Here is a 25,344-nt window from a genome sequence, read left to right as displayed (position 1 = left end):
TCCCGAATTTAATAACATGGGAGTAAAAAAGAAAACACAAGACATGGGGAGTTTCTTCAGTGTCATGACTTGAATACAAAAGATCAGCATGAGAGTGATTCGGCAGTAGAATCCTGGGAATTTAGTATGCCACCAGAATGTCACAAATACGGTTTATGCCTGATATATATAATTCCATTCCATGGCTTCCCTGAGATCTGGCTCCTCACAATATTTGCTTTCTTATAAAGTATTTAAGAAGGGTAGGAAATTGATGATGGAGGAGAGAATACTTATTTCACCCCAAGATGTCTTCTTTTCCCCATCGCCTCCCTCTCTCCTTCTCCCTTGTCTGACATAGGCAGAGGAATCTGTGCCACAGGAATGAAATAATTCCGAGAGGTGGTTCCCTCAGAATCCCAACACCCTGGGTCACCTCATTGGCCTGTAATGCCTGCTCTCCTTCTAGAGAGTAACCAGTCCTGAGCCCCAGCAAGAGCATGTGGAAGCACCAATGGAGAACACAATAGGATTTAAGAAACCCGTAAACCCACCGGCTATTGCCTAGTCTGTCTTGGCTAGAACCTTATTCACAGAACTAATCTTTCTCAGAAATAACAAAGAGAAATGACCTCATTTGTAATTCTCGGCTGCATCCATAATAAAAGTAAGAGCAAAAGTCTAGGTAGATCCAACTCTATTAGATGATAATGATGGTGATAATGATTTTTTGTGGAGGAGGGCTGGCTATTGAAGAATCACACAAAATAACATAAAAATATGAAAAAAATGAGTCTTCTATCTCTCTCCAAAAATTTACTATTAAATTTCAGATAGCTCTGTAAGCCTTTGACTCCAACTTTGTATTGAAATGGAACAAAAGGACTTCAAAGTGACAGCATTCAGCTTAGTTGATGGAAAGTTAAAAACTTTGAAATTAAAGATCTCCCTTTAAGGCCCTGGGGTTCTGAATTCAACTACATTGTCTTCTCAACCACCTTAGACATTTGTTTTAAATAAGCCTTTAGAAAGTAAACATTTTAAAAAAGGACCTCAAAACTGTTCAGACCAGCAAAAAAAATACAGATTCCAGATGTTTCTCATTTTTCTACGTCACTAATTCAAAGTAAAAAATGTCTTGTTTATTGGACTTTTATTTAATCCTAATATTTTACATATCTCTCTTCTAAGAATCTCCTTTCCTATCTCTGCATCCCTTTCTCTAGCCAATGTCATCTCTGCAGTCATTTGTCATTGATGGAACTGGAACTTTGCAGCAGATACTAAGACATATTTAAACTTGGGCACAAATGAGACTTCATAATTGTATATAACTGTTTTCTGCTTATATCTGTATCTGTAGGAAAAATCAGGGAAATTTCTTTCTGCCAAAATCTTTAAAAATTGGATATATGCAATGTTTTATAAGTTGATTAGAGGTCAGGGAGGTCAATCACCTTTCAGGGTACCCTTCCAATCCTCTGATCTTCTGATGCCTGCCTTTGGGTCACCCAGCTGCCTTCTGGATTTTGCTTTAAGGGCTGATGGGTATTAGAGGAACTAATCTCAGATACTATTGGTGCTCTCCTAGCCCTACAGGTGGGTCTGGGGGAGGGATTTCTATACTTTACCATGTTCTTAATTTTACCTGGCTCCATGTTGGAGTTCTAGCCACGGCCAAGGAACTAAGAGAGCAGAGAGCTGAAAACAGCGAATATAATGTAGTAGGGTAGGAATCATGCAAAGGAAAGACACTTTCTCCTCCTTACATGCTTGTTTTTAATGGGATGAGGTCTAATGTGACATTCTTGAATTTATAATTCTATTGATATAATTATTTTTGATTATAGATTATATTTACTGAGGTAGGCACTATGTAAAATGCACCTGGATTATCTTCATTCTTTCTTACAACAATACCATTTACAAATGACAAAACAGTCCTAGAGACTATAATACCTATTTGCTCATGAAATAGGCATGCTATTGAGAAGAAATCATGTATATCTTTGAAAAGGAGGGGTGTCTTAAGCAAGGGCACTTGGGGGGCAGCATTTAGCAATCATTTCAGAATGACAACATAATTCATAGGTTTAGCAGACGATTCATAGATATTCATAGGGTTACAGCAAATTATATTAAGGTTGGAGGTGAAATGGCTGCTGGGAAAGCTATTAAGACTGGCTTCTGGAATTGGAGGTAATGACTACTTACAGACCTCCGACATATCCTAAACACTACAAGAGAATACAAGCTCCTTTCGGACAACACAATCCTTTGTGAATGGCTTCAGAGGTGACAATACAACACTTGCAACCCACGTGAAAATATTAACTTGTAAAGAGAATGTCCTACAGATATTAGGTCTAAAAGGCAACCATCTTTAGAAGTTGGGCACCCTTTTACAGGTGTGTCTAGCGTGACTACAGAAGCATTCCTTCCAAAGGCTAAAAAGGGATTTAAATCAGTTAATTAGTTGACAACTTCTACTGCATACCTACTTTTGATGGAGTCCCATATTAGATAGCATTTAAATTGTCATAAAGACAGTAATTACAGGTTTTTAATGCAGTATGATTTTGTGATGCAAACTTGAGCTTGCTAAATGACTAATGAAGGGATGAACCTGCAGGAAGGAGGAAAAAAAAATCAGTGGAGAAAATAAAGGATGAGATATCAAACCCACCAAATTTCTTCAATCCAGAGGAGATATTTTATGTTCTTGCATCCACAAAGCCTGTCTAAAACAGCAATTGTCAGACTTGTGTGTGTGTGTCAGAATCACTTGGAAAGTTTGTTAAAGCACAAAGAAGGGTCAGAGAGTTTGCATTGCTGGCAAGTTCCCAGGTGGTACTGGTGCTGTTGGTCTGGGGACCACACTTTCAGAACCACCAAAACAACTGGAGATCCTGCTGGACCTTTCCCAGTCTATATTCTAGATGTTTGTCCAGAGTCAACATATCTTTGGATTTTCTAAACTTGGGTTCTTTTGAAACAAGCTTTTCAGTTTCACATTTAGTACTTCTTACCTGATGAAATTTGGTACGTTTTCAATTAGAAGAGACTTCATGGGAATAAACTGGATGTAAAGGCTGTGGAGAGAAAGATGAAGCAATCAAGAGAGGAAACAGAAAGTCCTCTATCATTATAATTCATAGTAACTTCTAGGTAGAGTAAACACCATTATCCCAAGGATATAGTCATTGTATTTTCTACATTACTTTTTATATAAATTTGCAGATAAAGAAGATCCAATTTGATCAACACAGTGACAAGTAAAAAAGGAAATGTCATGGTTTAGAATAAATTCTATTGAATAGAAGGTGATAATTATCAGAGATACAACTAAATATTCTAAACAGCAGTAATGTTTATTTTGACCCAACTATTGTTTGCCTAAGGTCAGGCATTATTATTATTATTATTATTATTATATATTTTTTGCATTACAAAATCTACTTCCTAATGTAATGATGTGGTCTGTTTATTTGACAATTTATTTATTTTTTGATTACTAAATAATATGTGGGACATTTTGAGAACTGTAAAGAAGTACCTGAAAGGCACATCTGCATGGGGTTTGTGAAAGTAAGTATGGAGAGAGAGCATTTTCAGTAAGAGCACTTTGTGAGTATTTTATCAGTATTTCCAAATAAAAAAGAAAATTCAATGCTTTTCTTTGGTCAGGCAGTCAATTTATACCAGAACAGGTCCCTTCACCTTAGCTTTTCGATTCCCTATCACATCAAGCTCAGTAGACTCAGGGATCCACAGGGGTATTGTTTTCACACTTCTTGATCTTCCACTGGGGCTGGCCAATTCAAAGCAAACACTATGCCCACTCCCAGGCGTACTTGTGGCTGGCCTGGCACACATGCCCAGCTGTTCTGACCCTGTAGCCTGCTCTTGACAGTGGAGATAACTTGGTCCAGTACACTGCAAAACTTGCTTGTGGTGAGGGCCATTTCTGGGCCACTCACCCTCACTTCTACACAGGGACAAAGACAGTGGTCAATCATTTCTGGAGCTACAATACTCACTCCACTTCTCCTTTCTCTACCTCTCGTTTCTGGATTAAGGCTGATTACAGCTCATGCTTCTGCTGCTTCAAATCACTCTAAGATAACCCAAGAAGGTCTGACTTGTGAATGTGAAATATGAATTTGACCTTCTCTAAGTGAGCCCCCCATTCTCTTACTGCCTAAATCGATGGAGGGCTTCCTGCAGACAAAAGGTGGCTCAGAAAATTTTTCAAAGTCAAGACTTAGAAAGGACCACATCACCTCCATTGGACTATATACATCCGACATTTTTATTCTAGAAAAGACATCATGAACTTGTTGCTATTTTACCAAAGGCTTCTTCTTAACAATTTATGGCAAGTTCGTGCTTCTCAGCCCAGCAGGGCACGGTGTCCAGAGACTTGGATTTGTTAGCTTGCCTAGACTAGAAATTCAGGAACTTCAAGACATTAAACTTATTTCTAGTATAACTAAGTATTCATGTGTCAGCAAAGGCTATTCTTTTTTTTCCCTTTATTGAAAAAAACCTGCAAGTCTTTATCGAGCTTCGAAGTTGACATAAAAGAAGTATTCAATATGATTTTTGCCCTGGAATTGCTTATAATGAGGTTAGACTGTAAGGCCTGGACATGTGGAATAATTAGAAACAATGAGAGAAAGGACAGAGTTTATTTAGTGTGAACCGTGAAGTACAGACCATCCAGCTGTATGATGTCAGAGTTGGGGACAGCTTTAGTAAAGAAGTGATTCAAGTAGATTAAAGGATGCATATGATTTATATAAAAAGATGGGTGGTCTTTCTCCCTGTTTTATTCAGAAAATGAATGCACTAGTTTATATAATTTAATACCACCCACTGATTATCTTTACAGGGGTCTAGAAACCTCAAACTGGTCACCAGTGGGCCAAAGAACTTTTTATCTATCACTTGCAGTGTTTTGAAACATATTTGAATTAGTTGCCAACATTAGCAACTTGAATGATTTTACATTAAAGTGTGTAGATTTATATTTTTCTCTTAAAGAACATTGGACAGTCTGTTAAAACCTGGCATATATTTCTGCATGGTAACAATGAAGCAGATCTGAGTAAAATGCATCCCCATTCGATGGGACACTAACTACCCGGTCTCTACTGCCTGAAGAAACCCTATTACTTCTCTCACCCGCCGTGCTCTGCTCATGTGTATCACCTACGTGGCCTCTGTGGGCATTTGAGCTTGTGAGCCCTATTGTACCTTACCAGGGCCTCCTGCACAGGGGAGGTACGACCAGTGTTCCCCTATGACCAACTCAGTCAAGGTAAGGGATCCTGTCCTCTTAGCCTTACTTTTGCAGGGTAAAGCAACTTGCACATGGAAGGACACTTGATAAAATATTGTTCTCAATCTACAGAGGAAAATATCATGGACAACACAGGTGACGCGTTGAACATCCAGTTCTGCCAGTACTTGGGTGATCACAAGTCCGAACGCACATTCTAAAGTGCAGGTTACCAGGCTGGGTTTATGTTCAAGGGACAGATGTTCCATTAACTCCTTCAGTTCATTTCATGTAGGGAGATCCATGCAAAGCACAAATTTAATGTATGAAAATTTGGAATGAGATAGCAGATGAGTTGACGTTGATTATTCTATCTTTCAGAAAATGTACCTATTTAACAAAGAATTTTATTTAGATGGAGTTGTTATATATTTGAAAGACAGTCAAGTTTACCTGTGACTATTTACTGTGCACAATCAATTTCTTATTGTATGCTCTGAGGAAATGTACAGACATCCAATGGTTGGGCAACACAAGCAGAATGTATTAGATTTAGAATGAGTTTCACACTTGTATTGGAACAGTCATTCATTTGTTCACTTGGCCATCCCAAACATGTTCATTTTTTCAGCCCAGCCCTGTGGGCTTTGTCTTGGCCCTTCCATTAACTGGCTCTGTGACCTTGTCCATGTCAATTCATCTCTCCTGGTTTGGGTTCCTCAGATGAGCGAGTCATATTAAGTTACCTCTGAGGTCCCTAAAGATGAAACATGCCTCAGAGGAAGGAAATAAGTTCTCAAAGGAAGGTACCTAGACTAAAGGGAGACAATCTGTTCTGACTTAGAATTGGGCTGCAATCCTTCGCATGTAAATATCTCCATCCAGCCTGGTCAGTGCGCAGGCCAGGTATGGGGCTCTTACCCAGTTTGGAGCCACTAGTAAGGACTGCACTGGAGTTTCATATCTAGCTTCCCTTCCCCTTTGATTTGCCCTACAGTCCAATGGGAGATTCCTGGGATTTCTGGTTGTTAAATACTTAATCACTGATGCTCATGATCCCTTAAGAAGTCTTTGTTCCCTTTTTAGTTCTACCTCCTCTTGCTGACTAAGAGGATGGGGGTCCATCCTCCTTCTTTGAGGCCCCTGGGAGTGAAGAGGGGCCAACTTGCAATACCTCTTAAGATGGAAAAGTTATAGAAAACATTACCTGAAGCAGTTGAGTTGCTCACTATTTTAAGAAAAAGGAAACGGAATTCTGTGCTTTTTCCTTTTTTCTTTTTCTTTTCAAATTTCACCTTGTCTTAGCAAGGAGGGAGATTCTACTATAAAACAGTGTTGGGGAAAGGGAGCATGAAAGGACAGGCTCTCTTTATGGAATTGGAGTCTTGGGGCAGAGGCAGTGACTATAACTGTATCAGTCTTCTATTTAGAGCAGCCCCTAGAAGACCCCGGGAAGCTGTTGGCAGTGCTACCACCCTGGGCCTCATGGGTCTTTTCCTTTACACATTAAAAAAAGCAAAAGGTACTTATTGTAGAATAATTATGATATCTTCAAAATATAAGTAAATCCTCCAGATTTCTACCACTCTGAGAATTATACAGTTAACATTTTGATGTATATACTCCCAGCAAATATAAACATGTATATTATGTAGAGTTAAAAAATGGGATACTATCACAAATATTCATACAAATATATATGTATGAACATATGCATGTGTACATATTACATATACAAATATATTGTATATATACTCTATACATATTTATATCACATACATTCACTGTACACACGCTTCTTTTAAATAGAGGGAGACAGAGAGAGTGAGAGAGAGAGAGGGACCTCAGAGATAACTTAATATGACTCGCTCATCTGAGGAACCCAAAGCAGGAGAGATGAATTGACATGGACAAGGTCACAGAGCCAGTTAATGGAAGGGCCAAGACAAAGGGACAGAGGGAGAGGGAGAGAGAGAATCTTAAATAGACTCTATACCGATGTGAGGAGCCCAACATGGGACTTGATCCCACAACCCTGAGATCATGAGCTGAGCGGAAACCAAGAGTCTGATGCTTAACCAACTGAGCCACCCAGGTGCCCCATACACACACATATTATTTTGTAAACTTCTTACTTCACTTAATATGTTACAAAATTTTTTCTACTCCAGTAAATATAGAATTTCAGATAATTGGTAGTGAATGTATTATTCTCCATTGTACTGGCATATTATAATTTATTTAACCAATCCTCTATACTTGGGCATTTAGACTTTTTCTTTCCCTATTCCTAGTGCAGTTGGTAAGAAAGATTTTTTTTTTTAAAGCTTCTGGAAGAATTCCACAAGACAGAAGAGGCACAAATGGATTGTCCTCCATGATGAAAAAGCAGTCATTCTGACATTCTGGGGACAGGAGAGAAGAAGGAGTACTGGGGAGGATCTGGGTTTCCAAGGGCCTGAAACCAGCCAGGAATCTGTATGTTAGAAAGAAAAGAATCTATTTTCTTAAGAAAATAAATTCTTAAGAAATCCCCAAGGACTTTTAAAACCAGGGCAATCTACTGTTATCCAATACTGGCCATCTATTGGACCATGCTGTGACAACTTTCTCCTGTGACAAATTGCTTTTTCTAAGAGACTTTGGGAGGGAAGTTACAATAAGTAACAGGCTATGTTACACATTTGAGTTGGCAAAGGGCAAAATGACACAAAGCTGTAGGATAAACTACATAAGTGTAGTAAAGAATGTCACGCTATTGAGGAAAGAGAATGAGAAGTACACAGTAAAGATGTTATGCCTCTGAGAGTCCTTGGCAGTGGGACATACTGAGCTTCCCTCTCCAGGGGGAAGATGGCCTGAGTCACTTTATGCTGAAGTTAGAAGGGCTTCAGGAACTTCGAGTATTTGGATATGCCCAGGCAGCTAACACAACAGTGAAATGAAAATCTTTACATGTGTATTGGCTAAATTCCAATTTACAGTGAATTCTGAATTTCCAAATTAGAAGTAAAACTTAATGTACTTTTTTATATCCTTCTCCCTGATAGCCTTTCCCTCACCCATTTTCTCTTCTTTTCGTTTATTCCTTTCTTTTCTCTGAGCTAAATAAAATACCTTTGCATTAGGTGATCCATTTATACTTGGAAAGTTACAAAAGGATCTGGAGAACAGGCTGAATCACACCTACGTAAGTCTACCTTGGTCTTCATTAGAGTCAATGAATGTTATCTGGTTGAATATTCTTCCAGATGTTCTAAGCACACATCGCACAAATGAATAAGAGCTCCTCCCTTTTTGTTTCCACAAATGGCTGCTTACTCTATGAAGAGTTTCTGGCCTGCTTTCCTCATTTAATATACCTCAGCAATCATTACATGTTCATACCCATAGAGCTGTAGCCAGCGACTGTAGCCAGTCCAAGTGAGTACGCATAACTTATCTAGCCACTCCTTTTTTGATGGGAATTAAGATTGTTTCCCCCCCTCCTCCAAAAAAATTCTCCAACAGTATTGGACATATGTTTTTTCATTATGTGTGTGTACATCTATCTATCTGATAAAGTTGTAGGAATGGAATCTATGAATCACATTGTATGTTTTTCAAATACTGATAGATAAGAGAGTATCCCTTTCCTTATATGCTAATCAAAATACTGTGATTGATTTTTAAATCTTTGCCCATCTGATAACTGAAAATTTCTATCCCATCTTAATTTGCATTTTCATATTGTAAGTGAAATATAGCATTTTTGAAGACCTTTAATTCCTATTCATATGTTCATTTTTACATTGTATTATTGGTTTCTTTCCTTTTTATTCATAGGAGTTCTCTACATATTATAGAATTTAGTTCTTTTCTATATAATGTACAGTAAACATTTCACCTGCATTGGCTCTTAACATTTTATGCTGTATCTCACTTAAATGTATTTCACTTAATAAGTGAAATATGTGTATTTCACTTAAACAGAAAATTTCGTTTTTGAGTAGTTGAATTTACTGACTTTTTCTTTTATGCCTTCTTTTTATTGTTTGTAGTTTTTTGGAGGGGGGATGTCATTATTTTTTCCTTCAAGAATTAAAAAATAACAACAACTCTATTCATATTTTCTTCCAGGACATGTACAATTGCATTTTTTTACATTTAAGTCTTTGGATCCATCTGGAACTTATTTTGGCATACTCCTCTTCTCCTCAGATTTCCCTTCTCGTATTTTAGGTTTAGGCAAGTTGCCAAGAAGTTGTGATGGCCTGTGCACAGCTCTTTCCTCTCTGGCACACTTCTTCACTGAGAGACCCAAGCAGAGAGTGAACTGCTCTGAGCCTTAGTTGAAAAGGGGAGTGGGGCATGGAGATTAGAGGAAAGTGTGACTGGGAATGGGACAGTCACAGGCGTCTTTATGCACTTCTTCCTGGAAGATTCAACAGCTTCTGGTTTAAAGTTTGGGAATGAAATTCCTGGGTGTATTCTTCAAGCCTTACTGCTTTAACCATTTTCTCTATGAAATTCTCCACAGAGGACAGAAAATGTGGAAATGAGATGGGATTAAAGAGAAAATAGTTTAGACATAAAGAAGAACTTATTGACAGAGAAGCCTACAATATGCTGGAAAGCCATGTGTCTTGAAAGATACAGTTGAACACTTGTCCTGGAATAGGAGTCCTTAAAACTCTTTATTTTTGGTTTTTCCAGCTTTCCCATCAGAAAACAGACAATTTTAATAAAGAGGTAGCATGTACATTAATATCTATAAGCCTAACACCATTAATAAAAGAGGTTGCAGAGGGTACCTGGGTGGCTCAGTTGGTTAAGCGTCTGACTTTGGCTCAGGTCATGATCTCAGGGTCCTAGGATCCAAACCCGAGTCAGGTTCCATGCTCAGTAAGGAACTTGCTTGAGATTCTCTTTCCTTCTCCCTCTGCCCATCCCTCCACTCGTGCTCTCTCTCTCTCACATAAATCAGTAAAAAATAACATCAAAAGAGGTTGCAGAAATATAAACTAGCATTATCACAGATGTATTTTTGATAATTTTTGTAGCACATTTTAGAGTAAGAGTATTTCCATCTTGAAAGTTGAGGAAATTTGGTACACAGAGACGTAGATGAGCCCTGTCTCAGTACCACATTGTACTGCTCTTGGGCAAGTTACTCAAATCTCACATAAGAGACTTGATGATAAAATCAATTAGACAATAGTAGAAAATATCCAAACCAAGAACCAGCGGCTAATATAGAGAATTTTAACCTTCTGTATCGTGACCCTCAGAAAGACATACGTTTTACACTTTGATCTAGAATGACACTTTCATATACACACAAGACTGAAATTAAAGTTACATGAAACAGTATTCATCTTTACTTCATGCATTCTGGTTTTTGTTTGCTTTTAAAGCAGGCTCCACACCCACTGCGGGGCTCGAACTCACTACACTGAGATTAAGACCTCAGCTGAGATCAAGAGTCAGATGTTCTACCAACTAAGCTATCCAGGACCCTCCTATTTTGGTATTTTCTATGTGATTCTATTTGGTTCCATTCCATCCCACCCCATTCTGTTTCTTTCTTTTTTTTTTAAGATTTTATTTATTTATTTGACAGAGAGAGATCACAGTAGGCAGAGAGGCAGGCAGAGAGAGGGGAAGGGAAGCAGGCTCCCTGCTGAGCAGAAAGCCCAATGCGGGACTCGATCCCAGGACCCTGAGATCATGACCTGAGCCGAAGGCAGCGGCTCAACCCACTGAGCCACCCAGGCGCCCCCATTCTGTTTCTTTTTAAAATAGGTGGCCAAAACACACTAAAGGGATGTGTCAAGTCTTTGACCCTCAGTTTGAAGAAAACTAGGCTAAAGGAAAATGAACATTCACCTGCCACAACACATAAATTTAGGTAACAAATCATCATATATTTTAAAAAGTTTCCTTGTAATTCATGTAAGTGAAGCTAATAGATAACTATATATCGTACAGTTATCTGTACACATATTTTCAACTATTTTTTGTGTGTTTTAAAAGAACACAATGTGTTTGGGAACATTTTATCTGTAGAATCCAAATAGTTCTCTAGAACAAATTAAAACTCAGAACCTAGGTAAAATTTAAAGTCCCATATAACTGCTTCATAGCAACAGCTGTTATAACTTAGGAGTGGGTGATTTTCTGACCAACTGGACTACAGATAAATTCAACCAATTAGAACTCAACTATGCTTCCATCGTTTGAGGAGTACATATAGCTGCTTAATGATATTGGTGACCAAAACTCATGAACCCCTAGCAATAACTTGGATCGATTGAAAACAGATTTTTTTCCCCTGGCTATTATCTAAACATAAGCTAAGAGTTTGTTCATTTAAAACAAAAACAAAAACAAAAAAAAAAACCAAGGTCTATCATAAAAGAGAATATGACATAGGAAAATTGGTCATGTCAGACATAATAATAAAATATGCCTTACTCCAGAGTTGCCATGCTCCCTCATCCTCTCTCTTCCCTTTTCCTCCCTCTTCATTGTTAACAGAGGAGTTGTGCTGGGACCTTGGGGTCTCTTCCTCCCATGGCATGCTCTGGTTCTTGGTGATTCGTTATAACAAAGGGCGACCACCACTATCACCCCCCACCCAAACTCTATTTCTTGAAGACTGAAAACAAGAAGGGTTGTTTCTTTCAAAATATTTAAAACTAGACCCCAAAACACCTTTGAGCAGGAAGCTTAGCATCCATCCTGGAACCAGTAGGCTAATCTGGTATTGTTCTAGGAGCATCTTGAAATTGACTAGGGCTCAACTACAGCTGCCCCTCAGTGGATTATAGTGGTAACTGGCAAGTTCACACTAAGTGTAGCAACTTCCAGTGAAGAAGTCATAATCAGTTTGGGAAAAATACATCATTTGACCATTTCATTTCCATTGTTTTGAAAGTTGCTAGACTTGTCCTGCTAGGCATTAGTGTCAAGAACTTTCATCTTCCTTGGCTCCACCTTCTCCCTGTGCATGTAGAGCAGAACAAAGGGAGGAGGCCCCACTGCGATGTCATCCAAGGAGCCAGAGGCCTGGGTTTTGAACGAATAATTACTTTTGAATTCTCAAAGCTTTTCCAAGGAAGTTTGCATTCATGACTTACTGACTTTACAAATAGAAACAAATCCAGGCTGGTAGCACAGGATTGGAACAGGTCTACAATGATTCCTGCTATGAAAGATAACTTCCCTGTGTTTTTTATTCTCTACAAACACATATGTAAGGGGCATATGCACATATTTTTTCCTATATTTTTGAGAACATCTCACATGCTGATAAACCTGTTTCTATAAGAGACATGGGTACCTGATTTTAGCAAATACAGACTTCTACATATAAGTAAAGTCACTGTAACTAGTAGGTGAGCTGCTTATTTAAACATCTGCTTTCCCTTATGCTTGGGAGAAGGCTGTTGCCCTGAGGCCTTTCAAAAAGGCCCTTGACCTCTCTTTCTAAGGTTGTTGTTCTAACTCTTCAGAGGAAGGTTGTTAATTATAACCTCTAAGCCACCTATTATCCTGAGCTACTGCAGTCCATAATCTAACAAAGTTGTTCTTGGTTGGATCTTTCTGGAACCACAGAGATCTGTGCTCAAAATGGAGGCCTCTGAATCTCCTTGGGTCCCCACAGGTTGCTCCATTTTACCTCCTCTCTTCTCAAAGGGGCAATTTCTTTTTCATCTCATCATTTAAAAGCCATAAGAGAGATTTTTTATCAAGAACAAGGTTTTACAATTTTCTTCCCAGATTCATTATTATAGAGAGGAAAGTGAGGATCTGAGACAAACTGAAATCCTGTAGCGAGCACCTCACAGATCAAAGACAGGAATACATTTTCTTTCGCTCCCATGAGTAGACTATCCAGGCTTAGGAATTTATTTATTAATTTTAAAAGATTTTATTAATTTATTTGTCAGGGAGAGAGAGATAGAGAGAGATAGAGTGAGCACATAAAGGGGGAGCGGCAGGCAGAGGGAAAAGCAGGCTCCCTGCTGAGTAAGGAGCCCGATTCAGTGCTCAATCCCAGGACCCTGGGATCATGACCTGAGCCGAAGGCAGACACTTAACTGACCGAGACACTCTGGCATTCCAGCCTTAGGAACCTAAATGCTTCAAAGTCATGACAAATATGAATATAGAACAAAGGAAGACTCTATAAAATGGAATATAAAACTTGAATATGACCAAAGTCAGCCTGTAGAGAAACTAGGATCTTTCCTTGGGGCATGGAGGGACATGGAGTAAGTAGTATAAATCATCACAAGAGTTATAATAAATGCAATCAGCATGTAGCTGCATTTCCAAGAAGAATTTTTCCATGATAAAAAGTTTAAACATTAGTTATAAAAGAACGGTTTTTCCAAGATGTAAAAGATTTAGTACCTAGAAAGTTTATAACTTATAATTCTAAGTTATTTATCTTGTAGGAATTCCGCAGATAGACTTGTTTTCAAATATCTCTAAATGTGCAGTTAAAAAACCTTACTATTCATCAAGGATATCGGTCTATAGCTCTCTTTTTTGGTGGGATCCTTGTCTGGTTTTGGGATCAAAGTGATGCTGGCCTCATAAAATGAGTTTGGAAGTTTTACTTCTATTTCTATTTTTTGGAACAGTTTCAGGAGAATAGGAATTAGTTCTTCTTTAAATGTTTGGTAGAATTCCCCCGGGAAGCCATCTGGCCCTGGGCTTTTGTTTGTTTGGAGATTTTTAATGACTGTTTCAATCTCCTTACTGGTTATGGGTCTGTTCAGGCTTTCTATTTCTTCCTGGTTCAGTTGTGGTAGTTTATATGTTTCTAGGAATGCATCCATTTCTTCCAGATTGTCAAATTTATTGGCGTAGAGTTGCTCATAGTATGTTCTTATAATTGTCTGTATTTCTTTGGTGTTAGTTGTGATCTCTCCTCTTTCATTCATGATTTTATTTATTTGGGTCCTTTCTCTTTTCTTTTTGATAAGTCGGGCCAGGGGTTTATCAATTTTATTAATTCTTTCAAAGAACCAGCTCCTAGTTTCGTTGATTTGTTCTATTGTTTTTTTGGTTTCTATTTCATTGACTTCTGCTCTGATCTTTATGATTTTTCTTCTCCTGCTGGGCTTAGGGTTTCTTTCTTGTTCTTTCTCCAGCTTCTTTATGTGTAGGGTTAGGTTGTGTACCTGAGACCTTTCTTGTTTCTTGAGAAAGGCTTGTACCGCTATATATTTTCCTCTCAGGACTGCCTTTGTTGTGTCCCACAGATTTTGAACCGTTGTGTTTTCATTATCATTTGTTTCCATGATTTTTTTCAGTTCTTCTTTAATTTCCCGTTGACCCCATTCATTCTTTAGAAGGATGCTGTTTAGTCTCCATGTATTTGGGTTCTTTGCAAACTTCCTTTTGTGGTTGAGTTCTAACTTTATAGCATTGTGGTCTGAAAATATGCAGGGAATGATCCCAATCTTTTGATACTGGTTGAGTCCTGATTACAGATGCGAAAATACTCAACAAAATACTAGCCAATAGGATTCAACAGTACATTAAATAGATTATTCACTATGACCAAGTGGGATTTATTCCAGGGCTGCAAGGTTGGTTCAACATCCGCAAATCAGTCAATGTGATACAACACATCAATAAAAGAAAGAACAAGAACCATATGATACTCTCAATAGATGCTGAAAAAGCATTTGACAAAGTACAGCATCCCTTCCTGATCAAAACTCTTCAAAGTGTAGGGATAGAGGGCACATACCTCAATATCATCAAAGCCATCTATGAAAAACCCACCGCAAATATCATTCTCAATGGAGAAAAACTGGAAGCTTTTCTGCTAAGGTCAGGAACACGTCAGGGATGTCCATTATCACCACTGCTATTCAACATAGTACTAGAGGTCCTAGCCTCAGCAATCAGACAACAAAAGGAAATTAAAGGCATCCAAATCGGCAAAGAAGAAGTCAAATTATCACTCTTCGCAGATGATATGATACTATATGTATCATATAGTATCAAAAGACTCCACTCCAAAACTGCTAGAACTTATACAGGAATTCAGTAAAGTGTCAGGATATAAAATCAATGCACAGAAATCAGTTGCATTTCTCTACACCAACAGCAAGACAGAAGAAAGAGAAATTAAGGAGTCAATCCCATTTACAATTGCACCCAAAACCATAAGATACCTAGGAATAAACCTAACCAAAGAGACACAGAATCTATACTCAGAAAACTATAAAGTACTCATGAAAGAAATTGAGGAAGACACAAAGAAGTGGAAAAATGTTCCATGCTCCTGGATTGGAAGAATAAGTATTGTGAAAATGTCTATGCTACCTAAAGCAATCTACACATTTAATGCAATTCCTATCAAAGTACCATCCATCTTTTTCAAAGAAATGGAACAAATAATGCTAAAATTTATATGGAACCAGAAAAGACCTCGAATAGCCAAAGGGATATTGAAAAAGAAAGCCAACGTTGGTGGCATCACAATTCCGGACTTCAAGCTCTATTACAAAGCTGCAATCATCAAGACAGCATGGTACTGGCACAAAAACAGACACATAGATCAATGGAACAGAATAGAGAGCCCAGAAATAGACCCTCAACTCTATGGTCAACTAATCTTCGACAAAGCAGGAAAGAATGTCCAATGGAAAAAAGACAGCCTCTTCAATAAATGGTGCTGGGAAAATTGGACAGCCACATGCAGAAAAATGAAATTGGACCATTTCCTTACACCACACACGAAAATAGACTCAAAATGGATGAAGGACCTCAATGTGCAAAAGGAATCCATCAAAATCCTTGAGGAGAACACAGGCAGCAACCTCTTCGACCTCTGCCACAGCAACATCTTCCTAGGAACGACGCAAAAGGCAAGGGAAGCAAGGGAAAAAATGAACTATTGGGATTTCATCAAGATCAAAAGCTTCTGCACAGCAAAGGAAACAGTTAACAAAATCAAAAGACAACTGACAGAATGGGAGAAGATATTTGCAAACGACATATCAGATAAAGGACTAGTGTCCAGAATCTATAAAGAACTTAGCAAACTCAACACCCAAAGAACAAATAATCCAATCAAGAAATGGGCAGAGGACATGAACAGACATTTCTGCAAAGAAGACATCCAGATGGCCAACAGACACATGAAAAAGTGCTCCATATCACTCGGCATCAGGGAAATACAAATCAAAACCACAATGAGATATCACCTCACACCAGTCAGAATGGCTAAAATCAACAAGTCAGGAAATGACAGATGCTGGCGAGGATGCGGAGAAAGGGGAACCCTCCTACACTGTTGGTGGGAATGCAAGCTGGTGCAGCCACTCTGGAAAACAGCATGGAGGTTCCTCAAAATGTTGAAAATAGAACTGCCCTATGACCCAGCAATTGCACTATTGGGTATTTACCCTAAAGATACAAACGTAGTGATCCAAAGGGGCACATGCACCCGAATGTTTATAGCAGCAATGTCCACAATAGCCAAACTATGGAAAGAACCTAGATGTCCATCAACAGATGAATGGATCAAGAAGATGTGGTATATATACACAATGGAATACTATGCAGCCATCAAAAGAAATGAAATCTTGCCATTTGCGACAACATGGATGGAACTAGAGCGTATCATGCTTAGCGAAATAAGTCAAGCAGAGAAAGACAACTATCATATGATCTCCCTGATATGAGGAAGTGGTGATGCAACATGGGGGCTTAAGTGGGTAGGAGAAGAATCAATGAAACAAGATGGGATTGGGAGGGAGACAAACCATAAGTGACTCTTAATCTCACAAAACAAACTGAGGGTTGCTGGGGGGAGGGGGTTTGGGAGAAGGGGGTGGGACTATGGACATTGGGGAGGGTATGTGCTTTGGTGAGTGCTGTGAAGTGTGTAAACCTGGTGATTCACAGACCTGTACCCCTGGGGATAAAAATATATGTTTATAAAAAATAAAAAATTAATTTAAAAAAAAACCTTACTATTAGTAAAGAAACCTGGACTTTCCAAGCTCAGTTATATCAAGCATTTCCAACAGCCCTCAGTATTGTCACAGACCTTTATCTTCATCTTATAGCTATCATTACTGAGATACACATTTAATCAAAGTTATTATAACAACCACTCTAGTCTTTTTTTTTTTTTTAAGATTTTATTTATTTACTTGACAGGCAATGATCACAAGTGGGCAGAGAGGCAGGCAGAGAGAGAGAGGAGGAAGCAGGCGTCCTGCTGATCAGAGAGCCCGATGCGGGGCTGAATCCCAGGGTCCTGGGATCATGACCTGAGCTGAAGGCAGAGGCTTTAACCCACTGAGCCACCCAGGCTCTAGTTTTTTTTTCTACTGTGGCTCTAGTTCTTGTTAGTTATGATTTATATGAATAAAGTGACTTTGAAACATATTTAAAGCACATATAAATATTTTTTGACACATGGAGAGGTGGGATTTCTTTACTCCTCCCCTTGAGGGTGGGCTATAAGCAATATTCATTCTACTACTATGGAAATGACACTTAAAAAAAAAAAAGTTTTATAATACACTGCTAGGTCAGCAAAGGCCATGCAGCTTCCTCTTGGTTTTCATGAGATACTCACTCCTGGAGGACCTAGCCACTTTGTATGAAGTCTGGCTATGCTGAGACTGTCATGTCGGGGTGGGTGGGGGACCTACTTGGCACTTCGGCTAGTTGTGCTATGAACTCCCAGCCTGTAATCAACATGAACCACTAGACAGGTCTGAAAGAACCTTTAGAATCAATCATTTCAGCTCCCAGTTATCAGGTCACCCTGAGCTGTTGGCTCTCCCTGGCTGAGCACCTTGACCTTATGTGAAGAGAAAGGCTGTCCTTACTATGTCCTCTCTGAATTCCTGACTCAGAGAATCCAAGGGCATCATAAATGATGGTTTTATGCCACTAAATTTGGAGGGCAGTTTGTTATGCAGCAACAGTAACTAGAATAATCCCTAATCACTATAATGCAAATTGTATTATAGTGAACTATGTTTAATTCCATTCAGCTTATAAAATCTTACGTTGGAAGAAAGACTTTACTAATTAAAATCTTCTTGATGATATGCCTTCCCAGCCCATTATGATTTAGCCATTGCACAGAAATTGCACTTGGATTCGAGGGAGGGTGGAGGGAGGGAGGAAGGGAGGAGAGAGAGGATGACCTGGATGTTCTTTAATAAGAAGTAAAAGGGAGAAGCTTTATCTAGGCTAACACTTCAGGAGTCATGCACAATCACCATGCATGACTGATTTGTGCTCCTAGTTATTCTGAACTATTTTGGCACCAGGATTTTCATGAAATTGTGACTCCAGTATGCATATACCTGGGCCAGCTTGAAGATCTCAGAGTGCTATGAAGCCTGAACAATGCTTCTGCCCTCTTCCATTATCTGATGAATGGCATCATGTATGATCCTGGACAGAGATAAATTTGTCTACCTGGGTGAGACCTATCTCTCATCTCCTGACCTACTTCCATTAGTCCCCAGATCTAGGCAATTACTGGTTAATATTTACATTCTGAACAAGAAAGCAAGATATTCATTTTTAGATCATGGAACCAATGGACCTAGGGGTTGGGTAGGATAGAGCTGTGGAGGTGAGTTACGGATATTTACTTCACACTGATCTATGCTCCTCAGATTCATTTTTCAACTCATCTTGAAGGAGAAATTTATGCTAGACTTGGGCCCTGGAAGGCTGATAAAACAAGCCAAAACAAGTCAAAGAGACTCTTTGATTTGGGCCAAATTCTACAGACTAAGAAAATAAAGTGAATTGGTAATGCTGGAAATATAGTTTTATAAAATGATTTAACACCAGGATCTTTCTACGAGATCAGATTTCCTAGGAAAGCTGAACTAATACATTATTAATTATTTTCCCAGTTGGGATAAGGTTACAAATGAATCTATAATGATTTTTTCCTTTTTCTTTTGAATGAATCATGATACTAAAAAGCTCAATTAAAATAGCCTGAAAGGATCATAGGCATCATTCAGAAGATGTTGATCTTCATTTTCACTGAATAAAGTTGGCATATCCATTAATATGGAAACCTCTCCTCCTAGGAATGAGTCCTCTTCAAGACTATTTTCCTGAAACTCATCAGGTCAATGTTAGGTTGAAGTCATTAAAAAACCACCTAAGCCTATTGTCAAATGCAACACAGTCTTTCCTTACAAGTCTACTGCTGTTTGCCCACAGCTCTGTTACTTAAATGCATGATTCACAGCTTCAGACTCTGTTTCTACAAAACACATTTGTTTTCTTCTACTTTCTAAGCACAGGTAGTTTACAACACATCCTTAATCCTGGGCCATAGCAGGTTCTAGTACAAAGGAGGTCCCTTCCACTGTTGAAAGGACTTTAAAATTGAATCATTTGCTTTCACTCAATTTCATATTCTAGCACTTAATGATTAAACATGCCTTTTCTGTAATAGGGTTAGGGTTAGAGGCCACAAGAAGAAGACCATATTGATAGTCTGGGAAAATAATGTTGTCATATATATAAAAGAATCACAGTCTCAGTAGGTAACCTCTTTCCTCTGTAGTCACACATGGCTAGCTAGAGTCATCTGAATCTGCTGAGTCACCCCTGGAAGGCAGCTGGCACAAATGGCTCTTGCAGAAGAACTTCATCTGAGAAGAGTTATCTAGATTCAGAGGGCAAATATTCTGTATTCAGAATTAAGCTCAATTTTAATCACAAACTGTGACACTTACAATTGGAATAGCAAGTTGCTAACCCATAGTCTTATGATAGTAGGGGAAGGAACTTAAGAATATGGTCTTCATAGATGTCAAGAGTTCGAGATTAATTTCATTCAATAAACTCTGTTATTAAGGTACAAACATCAGATTATGTTTCCCCTAATAACAAGATGATAGATTGGAAACTTTATTCAGGAGGGACCAGGAGGAATTCTGGAGTTTAGAGAAATTTGAGCAGCATATGGAAAGGACCTTATCCTAGGACCCTGGATGTCTATAGAAAAGAGAGATCAATATAAAGGAGTGGGATTCATTAGGGATCACCTGCCCACTTGGCCATTACACAAAACCCATTGGGGCTGAAAACTCTCCCCATGCTTCTTTTGACATGCTAATGTCAGCCTAGATGAATATTACTACATTACTACAGTATTACATTTATGACTACATTCAGCCTAGATGAATATTAATTCATTTGCCATTCAATTCTTGTAGTTTGCTATATAAATTCATAGGACACTGGTATGAAAGCTTTTAAGACTTTATCAGATAGTGGGGGTGCATGGGTGGCCCAGTTGGTTAAGTCACTGCCTTCAGCTCAGGTTGTGATCCTGAAGTCTCGGGTTCGAGTCCCACATTAGACTCCCAGCTCGGCGGGGAGTCTGCTTCTCCCTCTGACCTTCTCCCCTCTCATGCTCTCTCTCTCTCTCAAATAAATAAATAAATAAATAAATAAATAGATAAAGAGTTTATCAGAGAATATTCAAGTAAGTACAGAATTAAACTTAGTTTTATGTTGGGCTATGCCCATTTCATTGAATAGGTGAATGTCTGTTTTCTCACACCTAGATTGTGATATGGAAAACAATAATGCAAAATACAGATCAACACATACCCATTCTATGTCAATAAATGTATTGTAGCTTCCTAGTGTCTCTTACTGTAACTGAAGATGCAAAAGGATTCTAAAACATAGTCCTAATGATGAGTTTCAAAATATGAAGATAAAAGACTAACAAGTAAGATAAAGGGGACAGAACAAAAAATAATGAATTACTATTTACCACGTAAAGATTCTAGAAGCCTGAAAATGGCTATATAAGTCATTCAGTTCTTTCTACCTATAAACATAAACTCACACCTTTAAAAATTCCAGGGGTTGGCGCCTGGGTGGCTCAGTGGGTTTAGCCTCTGCTTTTGCTCAGGACATGATCTCAGGGTCCTGGGATAGAGTCCCATGCTGGGCTCTTTGCTCAGCTGGGAGCCTTTTTCCCCTCTCTCTCTGCCTGCTTGTAATCTCTCTCTGTGTGTCAAATAAACAAATAAAATCTTTAAAAAAAAAAAATCCAGAGGGGTGCCTGGGTGGCTTAGTCAATTAGGAATCTGTCTCTTGATTTCAGCTCAGGTCATGATTTCAGGGTCATGATTTCATGGTTGTGAGATTGAGCCCTGTGTTGGGCTCCATGCTGGATATGGAGCCTGCTTACGATTTTCTCTTTCCCCTTCTCTTTGCCCCTCTCCCCGCATGCTCTCTTTCTCTCTAAGAAAAAGTAAAGAAAAGAAAGAAAGAAAAGAAAAGAAAAGAAAGGAAAGAAAGAAAAAAGAAACTTCCAGAAAAGGTGTTTCATCAGCCTGTGTAGCTCCTTTATACATGCAGGCTCAGGGAAGTAGTTGAACAGCTGGCAGGAATTAAATGTGCAGAAGGAAAATGGATGACTTATTTCTTTTTTATCAGAGAAAGATTAATGAAGGGGATAGAAAACATTCAAAAGAAGGTACTTGAGGGTACTGAAACTCGAGGATCTGGAGAGCAGAAAATTCAAGATAAAGTGGATAAGGAAAATGGCTGAAATGGGTAAAGAAAGCACAGAGGTCTGAGGGAAGCTGGTTCAGGACAACTGTGAAGAATGCCAGAAGGGAGACCAGCATGGTGTGGGAAACTCCAGTGTGCCTGAGCGTCGATCACCAGGGGAGCTGGTTTTCTTTAAAAAAAAAAAAAAGAATTAAAGAAAAGAAGAGAAGGAGGGAAGGCAGGAAGGAAGGAAGGTAGGAAGGAAAGAGAGAAAAGAAAAGCAAGTACTTAGACCCCACTACCAAATGATTCTGAATGGTTTGTTTAGGACGAGGGCCAAGAAATCCACACAATAACATGTAGATGAGTGCTTCTGACACAGTTAGTCCGAGGACTACACTGAGAGACATTCAGAAAAGATGACTGTTGAAGTCTTGCAGAGGAGGGCAAAAATTATGACCTTTACACAGAAGGGCGGGGCAGGGGGAAACAAATGATATTTTCCTAGCAAACTTACAGATCTTTCTTTCCTGAGAGAGAGTTGGCACATTCCCTGGGATGAGAGATACCAAACTAAGTGAACCACGACTTGCCACGCTGTGTTTACACACAACTTTCTCTCACCTAGCAACTTCATTTATCTCAAACACACTCAAGCTAAGAAATGGGGGAAAAAATGCTTCAGAGTGGACAAAAGTGACTTAAATCCATGCATGGTTGTCATAAAATAAGTCCTCAGGGACTGGCTTGAAGCCTATTTATTCTTGTTTTGGAAATGTCTAAAAAGCTGGCTCTTGGGTTTCTTAGCTCATAGCAGTTAAAATCATAAATTTTGGCAAGGAGAGGTGTAGAAGGGGGTCAGGGGGTAGGGGACAGATGCTAGAGGCACAAACACAGGTGGCAGCAAGAAGTGATAGCTGATAGTGAAGACATCCTGACAGTAAAGAATATGAAAAGCAGACAAAAGAACTCATTTAGAGGAGGTGCAAATTTTCCTCAAATGATCAACAACACCTACGAGCTACTGTGTTACTCTTACGTTGGAGCACCCAATATTCATTTTTTAAAAGATTTATTTATTAGAGGGAGAGGGAGCATGAGTGTGGGGGAGGGGCAGAGGGAGAAGCAGGCTCCCCCATGAGCAGGAAGCCCAACATGGAACTCAATCCCAGGACCCCAAGATGATGACCTGAGCCAAAGGCAGACACTTAACCTACTGAGCCCCCCAGGTGCCCTAGCAGCCAATGTTCATAACAGTGATCTCTAAGTGGAAAAAATAAAATAAAATGACTAAACTATGTTTAGTATATTTTGTTGAAAAAGGCATGGAGAAGGGCACCTGGGTGGCTCAGTGGGTTAAGCCTCTGCCTTCAGCTCAGATCATGATCTCAGAGTCCTGGGATCGAGTCCTATATTCAGCTCTCTGCTCAGTGGGGAGCCTGCTTCCCCTCTCTCTCTGCCTATTTGTGATCTCTCTCTCTGTCAAGTAAATAAATAAAAATCTTTAAAAAAAAAAAGAAAAAGGCATGGAGTTATGACATTTTTGAAGAGTTCTTATTTAAAATGGCTACAGTTGAGCTCTTGAGAGAGTCTGCTTTATTATATTATATACAGTCCATGTTATAATATTCAGCTATATTATATTATATTACATTATATACAGTTCATATTATATATTCAGTTATTCATTAACACCTTACATTAGTATGGTATATTTATCACAATTAGGATATTGATACATTTACATACATTAGTATGGTATGTTTATCATAATACTGATACATTTTTATTAACTAAAGTCCATATTTTATTCAGATTTCTTTAGATTTTATTCATTTGCTCCATTATTACCTTACTTTAGTACCATGCAAAGTGCCAGGAGAAAATAACATGGTCCCTCAAAAAGCAAAATGCAAGAGTCTGGAAATGCAAGCATCTCAGTTAAGAAGAAAGGTCTGAGATCTCAATCAGGATTTGGGAGGGCTTATGTGGAAAGTTCTACTGAAGTCACTTGAGTAGTCACAGAGAGGGAAAGGGGGCAGCTCAGGGTGGAGCCAGGTGATGGCCTCACTCTCCAGGGATAGAGAAGGCATTGCTAGGTTATATGAAAGATGCACTTCAATCCTTATACAACTAGGATGGACTATGAATTGGGAAATTTGGACCTAATTATGGACTAAATCTTCTTTGAAATCAAAGTTTTATCTAACGTCCCTCCTCACTCCCTTGCCCATCAAGGACCTGGTCTAAATGCGTAAATAGGATCAGAAATAAGAGCTGCTGGGAAAACAAAGTTGACTGAGCCTCCGTGTGATGAAGCAATTAAACAAATGTCACCAGAGAGCAAGTTTCAGCGCCGCAGGTTTGACTCTGATCATTGAGGCTCTCACCTGGTCATCATGTCCAATTTTTCAAAGTGTTTTGGCACTTTGAAGCAAAAGAAATACCTTCTAACTATTTGGGGATTGATACCAAAAATAAAGCACATGAAAAAACAAAATGTATAGTGCATTAATACACCAATCCATTACACTGAGTAAACAGAAGCTTTCTAAATTTTACCATTGGTGTCCGGGGGCAGAAGGAAGTGATAATCAAGATGGTGTATTCTGGGTTTGCTGTGATGTCCTGTCAAGCCTCCTGCTAAATCATAGCAGCAACAGGGTTAAACTTTAATTCATTCACTAAATGTATGGAACACCAACTCTAAGGAAGGTCCTTTGGTAGTTATGGGGGAGACACGAAGGTAAATGATACTTAGCCCTGTCTTTGAAGGAGCTTACAAGCACTTGAGGTACCAACAAATGACTACATCGGAAGGCAGGGAATGATTACAGAGTGCCTTTGCATATCTCCCATTCCAGCCTCCGAACAAATCACCCAGAGAGCTTTGGATCTTACATGGGATGTAAACTGAAACCAACATGTAATTAACAGTGATTTCAACAGCTTTATCTTTTCTTTAATACATCGCTACTATTTATCAGTTTACTTTTTAGCCAGGAGCAGATGGCATCAGTATCTAAGTAAAGCTAGAATTTATGAGGGCTTGGAATCAATCGGTTCCAAAGGCAGTTTCTATATAGTCCAGGTGTAAAAATCAAAGGCACGTGATTTATATATATATATATATAAGATATATACTTCTATAAAATATATCTTTATAATTATGTTAATATGCTTATATTTATGTATTTATTTTATGTAATGAATAAATCACATAATAAAGATAATAATATAATTATATAATAAAACAAATATTTATATTTATTTATATAGATCTGAATATAAATATATGTGCTTATATGTATAAATACTTCCTGGCACATAGTAGACAATCATTATTTATTTGTTGAATAATAACAGAACATAAAATATGGATTAAATTTGCTATGAACTACCTGAGTTGTCTATTTATGTACATTAATTGTTATTACTTGAAACTGTTAAATTTATCAGAGTAGTTAGATAGACATAGTAAATAGAACTCTTCCTTGGAGATGAAATTCTCTCCAACATGTATCTGAAGATAACACGTTCAGCTAGAAAGTCAA

The sequence above is a fragment of the Mustela putorius genome, unplaced genomic scaffold (assembly GCF_011764305.1).
Source record: "Mustela putorius furo isolate JIRA1106 unplaced genomic scaffold, ASM1176430v1.1 tig00000129_pilon_pilon_pilon, whole genome shotgun sequence".
NCBI classification, from domain to species: Eukaryota; Metazoa; Chordata; class Mammalia; order Carnivora; family Mustelidae; genus Mustela; species Mustela putorius.
This window is presented reverse-complemented; position numbering follows the sequence as displayed.